Source organism: Neolamprologus multifasciatus, chromosome 19 (assembly GCF_963576455.1).
Source record: "Neolamprologus multifasciatus chromosome 19, fNeoMul1.2, whole genome shotgun sequence".
NCBI classification, from domain to species: domain Eukaryota; kingdom Metazoa; phylum Chordata; class Actinopteri; order Cichliformes; family Cichlidae; genus Neolamprologus; species Neolamprologus multifasciatus.
The window spans coordinates 29,626,502-29,634,456 of record NC_140457.1 but is presented as its reverse complement, the minus strand read 5'-3'; the positions used below and the strand labels follow the sequence as shown (position 1 = coordinate 29,634,456).

Below are 7,955 nucleotides of genomic sequence, written 5' to 3'. Positions count from 1 at the left end.
TTAAACCAAACCAATTGGATTTACAATTTAAGAACTGGTCACATAAAGGCATTAATGTATACTGTAAAATACTGGATAAGAATGGCCTGCAAAGTTTTCAAACATTACAAGAAAAATATGGGCTAGGAAAAAGTGATTTTTTCAGATACCTACAATTACGGCAGTATTTGTCCTCAAAAGTGACTAAAGAAATTAATACACAATCCAATGAAATAATTAATCTGATTTCACAAACATACTATAAGGGATGCAAGTCAGTTATCTCTAAACTCTACCAGGGCATATTGAAAAGTAGGGGAACTTCAACAGATTATATAAAGGGAAGATGGGAGAGAGAGTTGTCCTTAGTTATAACTTCTGAGCAATGGGACAATATGTGTGAGACTGCCATTTCAACCTCATCCTCTGCATACTGGCGAGAATTTAGTTGGAAAAACCTGGTACGATTTTTCATAACACCAAAACAACAAACACGAGGAAATTCTTCATGCTGGAGGAGCTGTGGGGAAACTGTTGCAAACCATACCCACATATTCTGGTCGTGTCGAAAACTTTCTAAGTTTTGGGAAGATGTTATATCAAAGATAGAACAGACTATAGGCTTTAAATCAAAACAACGGCCTGTCATAACATTTTATTTAGGAGACCTACCTGAAGAATTAACAAGCAATGACAAATATCTCCTGAAGATTCTTACTGCTGCTGCAAAAAAAGCAATTACTCGTAAGTGGCTCTGTACTGACCCCCCTGTTCTGGACGACTGGTTGAGCGTCGTTGAGGAGATTCATAAAATGGAAAAACTTACCTTTTTGTTAAGGCTGCAAGCTAATATTTATACCACAAGATGGGACAAGTGGTTGAAATATATCCGAAATTAGAATGTTGTTTTGTTTTGTTTTTTTTAATTTAATTTATTTTTTCTTTCTCCTGTTTGTGCCTACTCACATCTATATAAACTTCTGCATGCCTCTCCTAAGCTGCTCTTACATCTGTAGATGTGCTGTCAAATCATGAATATAAAGTCATGTTCTCACTGCCAGAATTGCTTTGTGGAAAAAGCTGTGCTTTCCAGTCGACTGCTTGTTTTGTTATTGTTGTTTTTGGTTGTTTGTTGTTTTCCTTTTCTGTTGTAAAAATATGTAAAACCTTTATTAAAAACTAAGTAATAAAAAAGAATAAGTGGGGGAAAGGGGAAGTGGAACAAAATAATTAATGCAACACACAACATAAACGAATGCCCACAATTAATTAGAAAAGTAATCGCTGTGATTTTCTGTGCAAGAGTCCTTTTGTTAAGAGTCCTTTTTGGTCCTTTTCTTTTTAAAGTTCACTTTTAAGGTATTCCTCCTTAGGGTGCAGCTTCATACAATGGGGAAATATGTCCGTAATCCAAAGATGGCAACGTGGGGGAAAAAACAAAGAATGGTCCTACCGGCTCGCCACTTCAATATGAAGAAGATCAGTTCAAAGGGGGGAAAAAAACCTGACCTGTAGGTCAGAAGAATGTCCATTAACACATCTAGTTCGATTCAGGTTACCGGTAATCAAATACATTTTTCTGCAGTTCTATGTAACAATGCAAATCATGAATCATCATCATAATCATCATCCATCAATATACAACAGTTAAATTATTAATTATTATTAATCATCTTGGCTACGTAGCTTAATCTATACATTCCAGTAGCGTTCGCTACAACCACATACAAAAACAACAATAAAGGAAAACAACTGTCTAACAGACAGCATAGCCGGATTCAAGGCAACACATAACAATAATCATTCAATCTCACTTTGTCCCAAAGTAAGCCCATTAAAGTGCTTAAGTAAATAAAAGAGTTCAAAAACAGCGGTTTTTGAACTGGAGTTCTGCTCGCGGTGGGAACGCCGCCGAACAAAGTCATTTTTAATCGCGAAAACGATCGACTGCTTACTGACAACCAAAAGGTTGTTTTTGGTAAATATTAAGGACACTTACCGCTGAGGTGAAATGAGTTTATAGATGAATTGAGGGGAGAAAACGCCTTGTTTTCCAACGCCGTTCTAAACGCCATAAGCTTACAGCCACAGCAGGAGTCGAACCCGGAAGCATCCCTCCACAGCCGGTTTTCAGAGTTGCCGCGACGTAGAAGGAGCCAATCAGGAGAGTGACCTCAAATCAGCTGACGTGGGTCATGTGACGGGGAGTAGTTGATATGGGTTACATATTGTCTTTGACAGCCATATCCCTTTGAACCAACTAACCGTTACCCTTGGCCCCCTTGCTAGCTACCTCTCCCACATTGTAAGAGACCTTGGGGTACTCTTGGATAGCTCCTTCAAATTAGAGAAACAAGTATCTACTGTGGTTAAATCCAGCTTCTATCAGCTACGTCAAATTTCTAAAGCTAAGCCTTTTCTCTCCCCAAAGGACCTTGAAAAACTTATTCATGCATTCATTACCTCTAGACTGGACTATTGTAACTCCCTCTATTTGGGCCTCCACCACTCCTCTCTTTACTGTTTGCAGTTAGTACAGAATGCTGCTGCACGCCTTTTATCAGGTGCCAGTTTAAGCTAACTTACACTGGCTTCCTGTGAAATTTCGCAGTGATTTTAAAATTCTTTTACTCACTTATAAAATCTTAAATAAAGCTGCCCCTGGCTATTTAACAGAACACTAAGATCTTCTAACCAGATGCTCTTAATGCAACCTAAGTCTAGGTTGAAAACCAGAGGTGGCCTTTGCTATTGTAGCTCCTAGACTGTGGAACAACCTCCCTATTGCCATTCGCTCTTCTGAGACTGTTCAGTCTTTTAAATCTCCTTTAAAGACCCATCTTTTTACTCTGGCTCTGATGTAAAATAGTTTGATTATAATTTGGTTGGTTTCTATGTTTGTCTCGTCTTGTGTTGGTGTTTGGTAAATTTGTCTTATTTTATATATTTATATATATTTATTTCCTAACTTGTGAAGCACTTTGATCAAAACTGTTGTTATTAAATGTGCTATATAAATAAATTTTGATTTGATTTGACTACTTCTCCAGTCCGAACGACATTCCAATGTCATTGCTGTATAAACTGGTGGTGTCCATTAGTGAATCAATCACTCGTTCACTCTTGGCATACAGCTTGTACTTGAGATGACGAGACACTGTCCAGCTGAGTCAAGCGTGTCCCAGTCTCACAAACACACGCAGTTTGTTAAAAGTTCACCCAGTGCATCCAGGTATGTTGCCAGGGGCATGAGAAAAATTTGTGGAATTTGTGGTTGTAGAAAATATGTTGAAAAACATAATGCCCTCACACCCCGAGTCACCACTGGGATCGATTTCCTCAGCAGTGCCCAGCAAAATGATTGCTGGTCAAACATGGGCCGCCTGCACGTGCAGTCAGATCTGGTTGCAGGAGCAGTTTTCACCACAAGAGGGAGCCAAAGCACCTTCCACTGTGCAGTGCCGACTTTGGGCCCTCTGTTGGCAAGAATAGCGAGATGGCAACCTCTTGCTGTGCCAGAATGGGTTTGTCAGTACATTAGAGCAGCGGTCCCCACCCTTTTTTGCGCCACAGACCGGTTTATGCCCGACAATATTTTCATGGACCGGCCTTTAAGGTGTCGCGGATAAATACAACAAAATAAAACTAGTTCCGGTACCGAAAAAAAGAAAATTTATTCATAACACACGTGAAAAGACCCAGGAAAACCGAGTAAACGATAAAAACAATAACAAAATAACCCTGAAAACCGATAAAAACCCTGAAAACTATACATTTCACACCTGAGCCTCAACTCTCGTGGCCCGGTACCAAATGACTCACGGACCGGTACCGGTCCGAGGCCCGCGGGTTGGGGACCGCTGCATTAGAGCATATTTTCACATCCCTATTTACCCGCCTCACAGGAAATCCCTGCGATTTGCACGAATTTCAGGTCAATTGCAGGGCAGAATGTACGAGTACTTGGTGCTACCATTTGGTCTCTCACCGAGCCGTCCGATATTTGTGAAATACCCGGCAGTCATAGCTACACTGAAGAGATGGGGCATCCACATAACAACATAGATAGACGATTGGCTGCTGCTATCAGAGTCAGAAATAATGGGAAGAGAGCACAACAGGTTGACAATGGATTACCTGATGACTCTGGGTTTCACCATAAAAAAGTGTCCGTGCCAACTCAGGCCATCTCTTTTCATAGGCATATTTCTAAACTCCACCTCATACAGAGTGTGCCTCTTTGTATACAGAGTGAGAAAAATGCTGTCACATGCGGGCATTTTTCAGGTGGGGAAATATCTCCCATTCAGATGATGCCTGCAGATGCTGGGATTGGTGGTCATCCCACTAATCAGACTGTATATGAGACAGTTTCAGTGATGGGTGAGACTGACTTTGGCCAGCCACAGGTCGACTTGTTTGCCTCGAGGGAGAACGCTCAGCGTCCACTGTATTTCTCCCTGAGGGACCAGGAGGCTCTGCTAGGGGTAGACCCATTAACCCACAGATGACATGCTCTGCTTTATGCATTCCCTCCGCTGGCTTTAATTTCTCCCACTCTAACAAGAGTGAGAGAGAGGGCTAACAATGATATTGATTGCCCCAAGGTGGACGAGGTCCCATTGGTTATCAGAGATTATACCCCTTTTGTGGAGCCAATTTTGGCCTTTCCCTCTCCAACGATACCTAGTCTGCGAAGCCGGGGGTTGGCCCACAGTTGGCACGCGAAGGGTTAACTGATGACACGACCATAGCTGGACTGGCCATCGGGCATACCGGGCATTTGCTCGGTGGGCCGATGATTTATTTTTTTTGTAACGGTATAAACAATGAAAGGTGGTGGATTGGCCAGATGCTGGCCGGTGTGTAAAAATAACTCAGTTGTTTGGCTATGGCGGAGCTTCCACAGATTCAGTAAAATTGTGTGGAATAGTTTTCTATACAGGATCGCTGCAAAAAGTGCAGCCTTACCTAATGTCCACCTACTGTTACTCATTTATATTAAGATTTAAAAATCCAGTTGGTATTGGTATGGCGAGTATCCTTCAGTAATAGTCATAAATCACACAGCAATAGTACATTCATGTAGTTGTAAAAAGCATCATCATATATTGTCCTCGGGATTCCCATATGCTTGTTTGCCATTCACCTAGGGTTACGTAATCCAAAGTATTCAGAATACGTTACTCTCAATGAGTAACGTAACAGAATATGTTACAAAATACATTTCGGGGCATGTAATCTGTAATCTGTAGTGGAATACATTTTAAAAGTAACCTTCCCAACACTGCATGTGACAAATTCAACTAAGATGGCGGATGGCATTGTACAACAGACAGCCCTAATTAAGATTAATATGAGTTTGTACATGCTCCAGATAGCTCCAGATAAAACTCGGTGCTTTTCCTCAACGTTTCAAAGAGCCGGAACGTAAATAAACTGCTGACGGAAATGACGCAGGTTATTTCACGCATGCGTAATACAGGAACGTAGCGTTTTCAGTGTGGATGAAAATGACTGAAAACGATAGTGTGGACGTGGAGTGGTTTTAGACGAAAAGGCCGTTTTCAAATATATCCTAATTATTGTAGACATAGCCTAAGTCTTGAGTTTAGTTCTACTTCCAGTTCATAGTTTCTTGTCTGTGAGGTTCATCTTGTCTCTTTGTCTCATCCTTCTTTCTCTTGTAAGAGCCTGTCATGTCATCTGTGTTTACGTCTCCCTCGCCCTCTGGGTGTCTCGCTCCCTCTCTCTCTCTGGACCTTACCCACATAGCAAAATTGGTATGGCCCGGATCTGGCCCACACAATGTGCTTACACGGCCCTTTGGTGGCCCGGATCTGGTTTGCCAGAGGGTTTCCTGTCAAATGAGACCTCTCCATTCCCTCTTTTTGGTATTATGCTAAATACGCTTTCTGTAAGGTGGTAATTCTACCATAAAAATGGGAAACATTTCCATATTCCAATATTATTACCTCAAGAAAATCAACATTTGGTTGCTTGCTTGGGGTTGGCATACATTCAGCATGAGCATTATTCGTTCTCCGCCCGCAGAAGTCATTAGCGAATGCTGTCTTTGTAAGTCCTTGTTGAGATTTGATGTAGTGTTTGCAGCTGTGAATATTTGTTTTTTGCCAGGACATAGTTTACAGTTTTCTTCAAAATGTGCTTCCTTTTGAGCAAATTCAATGTAGTGTGTATATCTCTGTCCTTCAAACACCACATTCTGCTTTTTTTTGTTTGTTTTCATTTAACCATCAAGTGAGAAACTTATGTAACAGATTATGCATTATTATGCATGTAACAGATTTTGTTTTTTAATTAATAACTGTAGTGTGATTACTTAATCTAGGAAAGTGACGTGTTACGTTTTGCGTTACAGAAAATTGCAGTGTTAATTTGTTACAACAACCAATGCTCACTAACTGACAGACAGGGCATAGTGTCTCAGAATCGGCAGAGCGCTACGTGAGACAAGTTAAATGGCAGTTTTCTCACAAAAACAATGACCCAAATTCATACAAAAAAAATGTGGGGAAGAAAGGGACAGTTAGGTTGTGCCAAAAAAAACAACAACAAAAAAGACAAAATCAAAACTTAGCCGAGCTCTTACCACAGAAAAACAAGGATGGAAAAAAGTCCTAATCCTCAATTCAAAGCAAGCTCAAAAATGACATGGGGGCACCAACCTACTTAAGATAAGATAACCTTTAAGTTCCACACGTGGGAGACTTGTTACCCAATGTTCCTAACAGAAACAATTATACGTAAGTAAGTGTATGGGGTCCCCCAGACTTACCTATTCCTCTTTACTGCCACCACAAACTTCAAACAACAGAAACACCAGAGGAGCTCTACACATGTGCCAAACAATTCCAACCAAGGAACAGAGACTAGTGATGTGTCGGTCTGAACGAAGCGGCTCTTAGAGCCGACTCTTTGAAGTCAACACGCCAGTCGGCTCCCAATTCTTTTCTTTCTCTCTCTCTCACACTTTTTTCCGCTTCACTCCGCACGCCAGGCTTGTGCTTTGTGCTGGTAAGAGGGGGGAGGGGCGGTAGTTACACTCACAGTAGCACAGGAAGAGAGCGGGAGGGAGAGAGAGAGAAAGAGAGCGAGGGACAACAAGGTCACATTAGAAAGGTATAGTAATCATCCACAACTACTTTCAGTTGCAGATGATAAAGGATTCAGAAAGTTTATTCATGCAGGCCCATATGACAGAAAATATGCATCTTCTTTTTGTTTTCATATTTTAATTTATATTTAATTGTGTTGTGGTTTGCAGTGTTTTGTGTTGTTTCACTTTAAATTTGTTTAAAAGGAAAAAGCTGAAAATTTAAATAGTTAAAAGTTGAAATGTAAATAGTTGTTTTCTGTATTATATGATTTATTTATTACATTTTATGTGGAGTAAATAAATAAAAGTATATTTACGGTGGCCCCTACAGACAAAGCACGTACAAAACACAACAGAAGTGCTCCAGCATGCTAGGGGGCAGTGTTGAGCTTTTGTTGTTGTTTTAAAATTATTTGAATATATATGAGTGCTTGTGTATAAATACACAAACAATACACATATGCTTTCAATTGTGTAATTTAAGTGATCTAGTAGCTCTGTTTTGGAAGTTCAGTTTGTGTTTTGGAGTTTGTACGCGCTTTGTCTCTAGGGGCCACCGCGTATATTTATATATAAACATTTATAAATAAACCACTTTTTTTTTACATGAGTAATTCCTTTCGTGCATAATTTTATATTGTTGTTAATAATAAATTAATTAAAGCAACAAAACAACCTGAAGAGCCGGTTGGGAGCCGAAAGAGCCGGCTCTCTAAAAAAAGCCAGAAATCCCATCATTAACAGAGCCGCCTCCAGCCACAGGTGAGTTTCCTTATCAGGGTGTGCACTCCTGGTTTGTCCAATCAAAGCCGCCTTCCTCTAATTAACTGGAGATCCCCAAATTGACACCAGCCTG

General features: G+C 40.5%; 1 long non-coding RNA gene across 1 annotated transcript; it reads right to left on the bottom strand.

Moving 5' to 3' along the window:
* Nucleotides 1–1,302: 1,302 nt before the first annotated feature.
* Nucleotides 1,303–6,450, bottom strand: LOC146496814 (uncharacterized). Its single transcript, XR_014871079.1, has 2 exons — nucleotides 1,979–6,450; nucleotides 1,303–1,488 (listed from the first exon to the last, which is right to left on the bottom strand). It is a non-coding gene; the product is annotated as an uncharacterized LOC146496814 (long non-coding RNA).
* Nucleotides 6,451–7,955: the final 1,505 nt, after the last annotated feature.